At 41.4% G+C, this 12431-nt stretch overlaps 1 long non-coding RNA gene across 2 annotated transcripts in view; it reads right to left on the reverse strand.

The window, feature by feature from the left end:
* Window positions 1-6524: 6524 nt before the first annotated feature.
* LOC112058928 (uncharacterized) overlaps window positions 6525-12431 on the reverse strand; it is a 69729-nt gene continuing 63822 nt past the window's right edge. Inside the window, exons 4-5 of one of the 2 annotated variants that reach the window (XR_010600717.1) lie at window positions 9835-9928; window positions 6525-9263 (exon numbers count right to left, since the gene is read on the reverse strand). This is a non-coding gene — a long non-coding RNA (uncharacterized LOC112058928). The remainder of the gene's footprint in view (window positions 9264-9834; window positions 9929-12431) is intronic. The other variant, XR_010600718.1, reaches the window with a different exon arrangement.

A 12431-nucleotide genomic window follows, 5' to 3' on the forward strand; every position in this document is an offset into this window, starting at 1 on the left:
CCACAAACACATGAACACTCTTGGATCTAAGATGTAATCAACACATAGCCTCAGAAGATATAGCAGCTCACAGATTTTACGCAAAATAGCTAGAGGTTTATCAGGGGCTCAGTTAAAACAAAGATAGTCCAATCCAAATAGGAGGAGCCAAGTTTGCTATCTAGTGCTCCAGGATGCTTCTCATTCCATTCTATCCTCCCCCCCCCCCCACCTTCCTCCTCTTCTATCCCCTTTGCAGCAACAGGTTAAGAACTATATGCATGACACCCTTTGTATGACAAACTCAATGTTGCTTGGTGTGGCAACATGCAGATAATAACTCATTGATTAGGTCCTGAACTTGCTGGAATGTTTTTGCTGCTACATTAACCTGTGACCTAATTCAGAATTGCTGTGGCAACAGTACCCTTTGTGGTGCAAGTATCAGAGGGGTAGCCCTGTTAGTCTGTATCCACAAAAACAATGAGGAGTCCGGTGGCACCTTAAAGACCAACAAATTTATTTGGGCTTATGCTTTCGTAGGTAAAAAAACCCACTTTTTAGCTTATGCCCAAATACATTTGTTAGTAGTTAAGGTGCCACCGGACTCCTCGTTGTCTTTGTGGTGCAAGTAATTGTGATAATCAGAGTAATCAGATATTTCCACACCTTTTAACATTACAGGGACATCATACCACCTTCTTCTATGACAAGACTTTTTCTTTTCTTTTCTATTTTTAGGTTCCAGCAAGGACACCATAAATATCTTAACGACACAGGAAAGGCTTTTATTGGGAGATTGAAATGTAATTTTGCAGATTTAAGAGGTTTGAATAGTTCAGATAAATTCTGGAGAGAAATCCAGTGTTCAGTTGTGACTATGAGCTGCTGTCCCTAGGAGTGCTGCTATGCATTGCCCAAACAGAAGTAGCAAGAGGCATTGCATCTCAGGCAAATTGCCATATTCACCAGGGCTTTCAAAGAGAGGAGGAAAAGTAAGGACGGGGAAATAGTCACTTGAGACATCAATTGCGGCTACTAAGAGGACTAGATACTTTAGAAAGTGGTATGATAGAACATAGTAGTTTTTCTATTGAAAGCTGGATGGGAAGGAAGGACTGACAGGTGTCTTATTTAGAAAACTCAAGGACACAGTAATGACTAAATCCTAAAACTGGATTAGTTGAAAATGGAAATCCTGCCTATCTCCTTTAGGTGCTTGGTAAATCCTAATCTTGAAAATCTGAGCCTGTCTGAGAGTTCTGATATATCCTACTTCATCTTTATTAGATTCCCTTTGAACTGATAACATGTTATATGTAAAATGTCAACATCCATATAGAGATACTGGACAGGATTTTCTCCTGCACCGGAGGTTTGCTAAATGCAGATGGGGATTCTGAAGATAAGAACATAAAAGTGGCCATACTGGATCAGACCAAAGGTCCATCTAGCCATGTATCCTCTCTTCTGACAGTAGCCAATGCCAGGTGCGCCAGAGGAAATGAACAGAACAGGTAATCATCAAGTGATCCATCCCCTGTCACCAATTCCCAGCTTCTGGCAAACAAGACTAGGGACACCATCTCTGCCCATCCTGGCTGATAGCCACTGATGGACCTATCCTCCATGAATATACCTAGTTCTTTATTGAACCCTGTAATAGTCTTGGCCTTCACAACATCCTCCAGCAAAGAATTCCACAGACTGACTGTGTGTTGTGTGAAAAAATACTTCTTTTTTTTTGTTTTAAACCTGCCGCCTATTAATTTTTTTTGGTGACTCCTAGTTCTTGTGTTATGAGAAGGAGTAAATAACACTTCCTTATTTACATTCTCCACACCAGTCATTATTTTATAGACTTCAATCATATCCCCCCTTAGTTATCTCTTTTCCAAGGTGAAAAGATGTGGGCATACCATGGATTTATATAGAGGCAATATAATATTTTCTGTCTTACTATCTATCCCTTCCTTAATGATGCCCAACATTCTGTTAGCTTTTTTGATTGCCACTGCACATTAGAATCATAGAAGAATAGGGTTGGAAGAGATCTTAGGAGGTCATCTAGTCCAATCCCCTGCTCAAAGCAGGACCAAAGCCAACTAAATCATCCCAGCCAAGGCTTTGTCAAGCCGAGCCTTAAAAACCTCTAAGGATGGAGCTTCCACCACCTCCCTAGGTAACCCATTCCAGTGCTTCCACCCTCCTAGTGAAACCGTGTTTCCTAATATCCAACCTAGACCTCCCCCACTGCAACTTGAGACCATTGCTTCTTGTTCTGTCCTCTGCCATCACTGAGAACAGCCGAGCTCCATCCTCTTTGGAACCCCCCTTCAGATAGTTGAAGGGTGCTATCAAATCCCCCCTTACTCTTCTCTTCTGCAGACTAAATAACCCCAGTTCTGTCAGCCTCTCCTCATAAGTCATGTGTCCCAGTCCCGTAATAATTTTTGTTGCCCTCTGCTGGAGTCTCTCCAATTTGTCCACATCTGTTCTGTAGTGGGGGGACCAAAACTGGATGCAATAGTCCAGGTGTGGCCTCACCAGTCTCGAATAGAGGGGAATAATCACTTCCCTCAATCTGATGGCAAAGCTCCTGCTAATACAGCCCAATATGCCATTGGCCTTCTTGGCAACAAGGGCACACTGCTGACTCATATCCAGCTTCTTGTCCACTGTAATCCCCAGGTCCTTTACTGCAGAATTGCTGCTTAGCCAGTCGGTCCCCAGCCTGTAGCGATGCATGGGATTTTTTCTTCCTAAGTGCAGGACTCTGCACTTGTCCTTGTTGAACCTCATCAGATTTCTTTTGGGCCAATCCTTCAATTTGTCTAGGTCACTAGTGGATGTTTTCAGAATACTATCCACAATGACTCCAAGATCTCTTTCTTGAGTAGTAACAGCTAATTTAGACCCCATCATTTTATATGTATAGTTGGGATTATGTTTTCCAGTGTGCATTACTTTGCATTTATCAACATTGAATTTCATCTGCCATTTTGTTGCGCAGTCACCCAGTTTTGAGAGATCTTTTTGTAGCTCTTCACAGTCTGCCTGGGACTTAACTATCTTGAATAGTTTTGTATCATCTGCAAATTTTGCCACCTCAGTGTTTACCTCTTTTTCCAGATCATTTATGAATATGTTAAATAGGACTGGTCCGAGGACAGACCCGTAGACGACACCACTATTTACCTCGCTCCATTCTGAAAACTGAACATTTATTCCTATCCTTTGTTTTCTATCTTTTAACCAGTTACCAATCCATGAGAGGACCTTCTCTTATCCCATGACAGCTTACTTTGCTTAAGAGCCTTTGGTGAGGGACCTTGTCAAAGGTTTCTGAAAATCTAAGTACACTGGATCCCTGTGGTGGGGCATCAGCCCCACATTGACAGAAGAGGGGTTAAAGTAGCTCAGGGAGGCTGCGCAGGAGGCAGCCAATTAGGAAAGGGTTTGTAGAGACAGCCAATCGGGAGGTTTAGAGAGACAGCCAATCAGGGCCAGGTTGGGCCATGTAAGAAGGGTTGCTGAACAGAGCAGCTTCAGTCATTCCCTGGAGTTTGAGAAGGGAGGACTGGCTGCCCGGAAGGAGGGAGAAGAGACTGTACCATAGTCCGAGTAGTGCTGGGCAGGGTCAGAGGAACATGAGTGAGCTGCCAACTGACCACTGCCAGACTGAGGCCCTGATACAAGGGCGGATAAGGTGTGAGGGCTGTGGGGAAGTGGCCCAAGGAAACTGATGGCAGAGGTTGGAGGTGACACAGAGCATAACTTCTGGTCCACCCCCCCACCCCTTTGGCCCCAGTTGCCACTGACGCAGGTGGCTAGACCTTGGACTGCAGCCTGCCACTGAGGCAAGTGGCTAGACAGAGGACTGCCGCCCCCTGGAAAGGGGGTAGTGGTGAAGGAACCGAGTGGGGCACAGCCAGAGGGCTGTATCCAGAAGAGGACACCGTGGTCCTGAAAGTGACATGGGTCCTGATGGCGAGATGCCAGTAGATGAAGTTGCACCAGCAAACTAGAGCTAATTCCCAGGACAGCCAGCAGGAGGTGCCACATTGGTGAGTTGAGCCCCGTTACAATCTTCTTTGTTCATATGATTGTTGACCCCCTCAAAGAATTCTAGTAGATTGGTGAGGCATGATTTCCCTTTACAAAAGCCATGTTGACTCTTCCCCAACAAATTATCAGAAGGGTAGCCATGTTAGTCTGTCTCTGTAAAAAGTGAGAAAGAATCCTGTGGACTAACATGACCCATCATGAGTCTGACGAAGTGGGTATTCACCCATGAAAGCTTATGCTCAAATATGTCTGTTAGTCTATAAGGTGCCACAGGACTCTTTGTCACTTCCAACAAATTATGTTCATCTATGTGTCTGACAATTTTGTTCTTTACTATAGTTTCAACCAGTCTTCCCAGTACTAAAGTCAGGCTTACCAGCCTGTAATTGCCGGGATTGCCTATGGAGCCCTTTTTAAAAATTGGTGTCACATTAGCTATCCTCCACTCATTTGGAACAGAAGCTAATTTAAATGATAGATTATATACCACAGTTACTAGTTCTGCAATTTCACATTTGAGTTCCTTCAGAACTCTTGGGTGAATACCATCTGGTCCCGGTGACTTATTACTGTTTAATTTATCAATTTGTTCCAAAACCTCCTCCAATGACACCTCAATCTGGGACAGTTCCTCAGATTTGTCACCTAAAAAGAATGGCTTAGGTTTGGGAGTCTCCCTCACATCCTCAGCCGTGAAGACCAATTCAAAGAATTCATTTAGTTTGTCCGCAATGGCCTTATCATCCTTGAGTGCTCCTTTAGCATCTCGATCGTCCAGTGGCCCCACTGGTTGTTTATAGGCTTCCTGCATCTGATGTACTTACACAAAATTTGCTATTACTTTTTGAATCTTTGGCTAGCTGTTCTTTAAATTCTTTTTTTTTGGCCTTCCTAATTATTTTTTTATACTTCATTTGCCAGAGTTTATGCTTCTTTCTATTTTCCTCATTAGGATGTAACTTCCACTTTTTAAAGGATGCCTTTTTGCCTCTACCTGCTTCTTTTACTTTGTTGTTTAGTCACAGTGGCTCTTTTTTGGTTCTCTTACTATGTTTTTTCATTTGGGGTATACATTTAAGTCGAGCCTCTCTTATAGTGTCTTTAAAAAGTTTCCATGCAGCTTGCAGGGATTTCGCTTTTTGCGAATTACCTTTTAATTTCTGTTTCACTAACTTCCTCATTTTTGTGTAGTCCCCCTTTCTGAAATTAAATGCTACAGTGCTGGGCTGCTGTGGTGTTTTCCCCGCCACAAGGATGTTAAATTTAGTTATACTGTGGTCACTATTACCAAGCAGTTCAGCTATATTCACCTCTTGGACCAGATCCTGTGCTCCACTTAAGACTAAATCAAGAATTGCCTGTCCTCTTGTGGGTTCCAGGGTTAGCTGCTCCAAGAAGCAGTCATTTAAGGTGTCAGGAATTTTTATCTCTGCATCCTGTTCTGAGGTGACATGTACCCAGTCAATATGGGGATAGTTGAAATCCCCCATTATTATTTTTTATGAGATTTTTATTTTAATAGCCTTTGTAATCTCCCTGAACAGTTCACATTTCTGGCTCTGTGAAGCTGGCTGAAGCTCCCAAATTTCAAAGGTCATCTTAGCCCTGTAGTACAATAGATCCGCTTAGCAGTAGCTCTAATTCGTGACACTTACATAGGGTTCTTAAAGGACCCTCTGCTAGTAGAAAATTTGCATAGCAAAACAGAACTCTGCCATGCCCCTCCCTAGCCCCAGCATAGCATCTTCTGTCTTTGACATGTCCCCTATGCAGAGCGGGAGGCAGAGGCAGAGACACAGATCTGACATAGTAATAATCAGCAGAGCATTCCTCTATGCCAAAGGAATTTTCTGATGGGCATTTACAGCCAGATTACAGCCCTATCATACCATCTAAGCAATGGAATCGAGCAAAAGACTCACTAGAGTGAGTGTCCTATTTGAGATGACTTGTTTAATTGGCTCTTGGCCTCACTAATTGTAAATTGGGCAGTCATCCCCAATATATACTGATAAAACTTTTATACCACATCATATCATCATATTGTCTGTCTGCCTATTGAGTGCCATCATTAATTCTGAATACAAACAAATATGCAAAAGACCAGTAAAGATGGAAACATTAGTTTCTGCTGGTCCTATTACTTGACCTCTGCTTCCAAGTTTGTTTATTGTAGCTTCACAGCCACAAAGAAAGAGCTCCCACATTTACAAATAAATAAATAAATACATACATAAAATTCTGCAACATCCAATGGTAAAGAAGTAAAACACTGCATTTTACAGTGGTTTAAACTGTCTGGGACCATAATGGTAATTAGAAGTAATGGAAGAAATACAGAAAATTTAAAACAAGTATTTTTGAAAAAATTCTGGTGATTTCACTCCCTTGTTTTTGATGGGATCATGTCATTCAGTGTTTGAAAGTATTTTCAAAACTGCCAGCTTATTTGTGAAAATGCATGTGGATCCCTAAAGTTTCTCAAATGTTACCACAATCAATATTCATCTGAAAATCTGGAGCAGACATGCACTGTTTGACATTTGCTATTGTTTTTTCTCATGTGTAAGAAGCTTCAATCAGGTGGAAGGAACAATAGGATAATACTATATGACATAGGTGACCAATCACTCATTGCAAACAGTCAAAATGAACAGACACTAGAGAACTAGACAGAAAAAATAACAGGACTTCATGACCTTCAACTGTATCAAATATTTTATCGCTGCAGACCAAATCTTGAGCACATGTAAATTCCATTAAAATCATTGCTTATTCTTTTAAAGAATATGACTCTAAGAAAGGAAGGAAGTGAGATTCAGATCATAGAGTTATAGATTTTAAGGCCAGAAGGGACCATTACATCATCTAGTCTGACCTCCTGTATATTGGAGGCCACAGAAATTCACCTACTTACCCTAGTACTGAGCCCCATAACTTCTGTTTGGCTAATGTATATCTTCCCAAAAGCCATCTAGTCTTGGTCTGAAAACTTCAAGAGATGGTCTAGCCAAGTTCTGGCCAAGGTGTCTGTTATCAGGAAGGTTTCAAGACAAGCAAGTACTGTTATACTAGGTAATGCTCAAAGTAGTCTTCCTTCAAAGTGCTCCAATGCTGCTCCATTTTCAGAAAAACCATATAATGTACAGGCCTCAACTGATGCACATTGACAGCAAAGAGATTTCTCCATGTAGGCTGAGGGCACCTTGGGCTATAGCAATCTTGACATGGTGACAAGTGTAATAATATACATGTTTACTCAATCAAGAGTCTCTTTGTATCCAAAATGTAAGATTTTTACAGTTGCATCATTTTCCAGATAATTTAATTTGAATGTATTTCAAGCTATAACCTAATCATCATTCATTAGATTTATTTACTTTTAACTGACACTAAAATGGATGGGAGTTTTCACATTTACTTCTGTAGGCCAAGCATTTCACTTACCTATATTTGTTATTATGATCAGCTATGTGACTTTGTATGTAGAGGTCTAGACATGAGGACAATTTGCAAATTGCCTTTATAGGATTTTCAACTTATTGGTAAACACTTGCTTGTACAAAATACATCACTGATTTCAGAACAAAGGTTAGATCCTTTCCACCCAAATTTGCAGTTAATTTTTGTCAATGCCTGACACCAGTAATTCATTTATAGCATACTTTATATGTATTAAAGAAAAGTCCATTTCACAGTAGGGCAGATTATGTCTAGTAGAATGATGACAAGTCTGAGAGTCAGGAACCAGTATTTCTCATTCTGTGACTGAATCAGTCTGTAACCTTTCACAAGTCACTTAGCCTCTCTGTGCTTTGATTACCCCATGTGAGTGGAATATCCTGGCTATTGGATATGTCTATTGCTGCCCTCTACTGCGTGGAATCAGAACTTCTCTCCTCTGTGCCATAGGCCCTATGTGGCTAATAGCTACAGAGAATTTTTCTTTAGCTCTTGCAATAGCAATTTTTCTTTAGCTCTTGCATCCATAGCAGAAGGGTCTGATTATATTTACTGCCATGTATTTCCAGAAACCTATCGTATGCAAGGATGGCTGTGGTCTAAGCCACTGTGTTTATCACAAGGGCTACAAAGTTCACTCTCAGCTCAAAGCAAGAATTTGCTCCCCCTTCCCCAAACACTAGCCTCACAGTATCAACACTATAGCTTTATGTGACAACAGACATTTTTAATAGCAGCTTGTAAGCCCATAAGGAAATGCATATGACATTTCACTTTTATAGTGTCACAAGGCTTCAGTGTTTCAGACCCTTTAAAACGAAACCCTGCTCAGGGTTCAATCTTTATCTTTTTCATTCTTTCTTTACACAACCCCAGTGGCTCATCTTTCTTTCATCCCACCAAGGGACTTATTTAACACACATTTCTGCTCTTTGCCTTTGATTCCAGTGGGGCTGTCTAATTTGGTTTTGCCAAAAGAATGTATGTTGACATAAGTGGAGACAGAATTAATATTTTAGCCTCGTCTTTGGAGCTGCTGATTAGATGGACTCCAATCTCCCTTTCCTCCTTGCTGCTGATTAGCAGTATGGCTGGGTGGTACCACTATTTTCAGTGTCTGTCCAATAAGCAGTTGGGAGGGGAGTGCTGCAGAATAATAATCCTGTAATAACTAAATGATCGGTTCCTTTGCTAATCTGCACACCATGGCCACTCTGATCTTCATGGCAGCAGCAGTCAGAAAATTTAAATCCTCATTCCCAAATAGACAAGACTGCACTACTTAAGGTAAAGGAGAATCTCTCATATCTGTTAGGAGTCTAGGGTTTATGGTACACAGTTGAGAAGTTCTGATTCTCAGAAAAAGAGAAAAAACATATAATCCAATACCAAATAGTCAGTTCATTACATATACACCTAGTTAGAAATAACTTGGCCTCAAAATTCATGGCCAGTGGACTTAATATCTCACTCTGACACCAGTATAACAAACCTGTGGCTAGTACCAGTTAATTCTTGGTTGTCATAGTTCTGCAAATCATGACTATTTAGGAAGTCAGTGGAAATGTCTGGTTGGAGAGAGAGAGCAGAATGGGTCTCAAATTGTTCATAAACAAGATGTGTGGGGTTGGAGAAGCACCTGCATACTCATTTATTCAGCTAAATGTATCTGAAGCTCTTTTGTCTTCAAAGCATTCTGAAAATCTCAACACTGTTTTCTTGTGAGGTTTCCAATGTTTCCACTTCCTGTTCTCCTTTAAAGCAAAAATAGCAGAAATTAGTGAAAAACACAGCAACCCCTTTTCTCCATAACACTTCCTTCCTTTTCTCTCCCCACAACACTAACTTATTAGAACTTTTCAGGTTTCTTTTTTTCCTCCTGAACAGCTATTGTTTAATTTGAGTTATTTGGTTCATTTATTATTTTATCTGAACCCATTCTCTCATCTCTAAATTTTTGGGGCAGAATTTTCAGAATAATTTAAATGTTAATAAATTCTGAGAATCATGCTCAATATTTTGAAATAAGTTTTGACAGTCTATTTTGAGGAAAACCCGCTGTTAGAGCAATTACCATTGAATGATTTATTATTTGCAAAACTGTTTCAAGAGGAATAAAGCTCTTTGGAGTTGCAGAAACTCAATTTCAAAAGAGCATTCTTTGAGACAAAGGAAAGAAGCAGAACAATGGTACAAAGGCAGCTATAACTCTGTATCAATTAGTGAGACAAAATCAAGTGGGCATTACACAGCCAATAATAATTTGAGATGTGTGATTATTGAAATACCCATTGAAATGAACTAGAGAAGGATAATAAAAGTTACCTCTTTTCTTGAAAATACAACCATTATATGCAAAAAATAATTAGTAACCTCAATAGCCACTGTTATATTCATTGTCTGTGGTTGACAGTGTTTTCTGAAGAAAAATCAGATACAAGATGGAATTATGAATACAGACTTGACATATAGTTGATGCAGTCTCTCGTGAACAGAGATAGGTTGTTTTCTTTAAGTCTGGCTGTAACTTATTCATAGACCATTTTATGGACACTACATAAAGCAGGTTGTGCATATTCAATATCACCAAAATATATGCCAAAATGGCTACAAATACTATTAAAATGTGCAGTGTGTGTGAAAAATTGATGCTTAGACTCATCACATTTATAGCTCATATATTAGAGAGGCACCTGAAGCAGAACACTCAGGGCCGGCACAACCCGTTAGGTGACCTAGGCGGTTGCCTAGGGTGCTACAATTTGGGGGGGCGGCGACTGCGGCGGTATTTCGGCGGCAGGCAGCATTTCGGGGCGGGACCTTCCACCCCCTAGGGCGGCAGAAAAGCTGGAGGCGCTCCTGAGAACACTGGATTTGAAACTCCCCAACACTTCTGAATTCTGGGCACTTTTGGATAGATCCTGATGTAAATGTCATGGCCAAGCCTATCTCTGTAATGGAACAAATCCTAACACCTCATATCTCTGGGAACATTTGCTCTGAATCTAAACTGAGCTGCCTTTCTCGATAATGAATCCAAACTGGAACATTGAACCTACTGAACACCATACACCTATATACTACACTGATTGGCATGCTACAAACAGTGTAGGTGCTAAATAAGGGAGGTTAGACAGATAAATACATGAATGAATGGCAGGAGAGATAGATGGATGTTCTCAGCATTTGGAGAAGTTTGGATCTGTATATGAACTTTGTATCACAGGTGCACCTTCAGATCTGGATTTTGAATACCTCGAAACCCAGAAGTGTTTGGACATGAGTGTTGGGTTTTGCCCCATCTCTGTTTAAGGTTACCTCTTTGAAGGCAACTGCCATCTTTTCATGTGCTGTATACTTATACCTGCTTACTGTATTTTCCACTCCATGCATCCGATGAAGTGGGTTATATCCAGGGCCAGCTCTAGGAACCAGCAAAACAAGCTGGTGCTTGGGCTGGCACATTTCTAGGGGCGGCATTCTGGTGCCGGCCATGCCGCCCCTAAAAATGTGCCCCGGCTGCCCTAGCTCACCTCCGCTGCTGCCGTTCATGCACCATAGCGCGCGAAACAGCTGATTTGCACACCGCTGCTCGCCCTCCCTCCCAGGTTTGAGAGCCTGGGAGGGAGGAGGAGACCCTGAGCGGCCATGGCGCGCGCGCTGCTTCTCCCCCTCCCTCCCTCCCTCCCGCCTAGGCTTGAGAGCCTGGGGGGAGGAGGCAGGGCTGGGGATTTGGGGAAGGGGCGGAGTTGAGGCGGGGCCGGGGGTGGGGTAAGAAAAAAACAGGGCGGGCAGCCAAAATTGTTTTTGCTTGGGGCGGCAAAAATCCTAGAGCCGGCCCTGGTTATATCCCACGAAAGCTTATGCCCGAATAAATTTGTTAGTCTCTAAGGTGCCACGAGGACTCCTCATTCTCTTTGAAGCTGTAATTCTGAACCAGAGTGCATTGCCTGAATTGCTCAGTTACATATCTGTACCCAACACATTTTCCTGGAACTCTCAGTGCTGTTGTCTGAGTTCTGGGGAACTCAAAAGCATGGATTGCAGCTTTTCCTGTTGGCTTTGTAAAATGGAAGAAAAGAAAGATTTTTAGCTTCAACACAAACAAGGAAAATTTACAAGGAACCACATGATGTTCAATATGTGCACAAAGTAATTAGACTAAAATGTCAGTGTGTTTCAGATTAAAGCTGGATCATTGTCTATACTGCAGTGAATAGAGAAAGTGCTTATTTTAAATTCTGAAACAACAGATATGACCAAGGATTTCTATAGTTACCATACTACACACTATTCCCACCCAGGACTTCACTGAACTAAGGTACAGGCCAAAATAATGGAGTTCAGGAAGGTAGTGTTGGTGAGTCACATACTATCATTTACAAGGAAGCATGAGCTGAATTACCATAGTGTATCTTCCCTTCTTGCTCATTTTAATCTTTTCTCTTTTGGCTGGTGACTCCCCATCAGCAGTCCCTGTCCTGTTGCTCCTGCTACTTTTATGGACTAAGGGAGTCCAGGGTCGTCAGCTACACATTGCTTTCTTATAAAGTTTGGGTCCACTGCAGAAGACACAAATGCAGCATGACCTGATATTTTTGATTTTGAATCACATCCTTATGTAATCTAAAGTATTATGTTGACAAGACTCATGAATGGCCCAACATTTAAAGGAATTTAAATGTGGGCTTTCCATCCAATGAAAGTCCAGTCTAGATATTCTTCTATCACCCCTTTACTAAGATATAAATTCACTCTCTCTATAGTTTATACATTGAGTGTGTTTCTTGTCTTCAGCACGGTGTGTAATTCTTATTCATTCCAGACATTTTGATTACTTATTTTGCCATGTGTCTTTCTGCTGGTTCACTGATTTTCATTCTGATTATTTGTATTTAAGGATCCTCATGGCTCCTCCTTTG

The sequence above is a fragment of the Chrysemys picta genome, chromosome 4 (genome assembly GCF_011386835.1).
Source record: "Chrysemys picta bellii isolate R12L10 chromosome 4, ASM1138683v2, whole genome shotgun sequence".
NCBI classification, from domain to species: domain Eukaryota; kingdom Metazoa; phylum Chordata; order Testudines; family Emydidae; genus Chrysemys; species Chrysemys picta.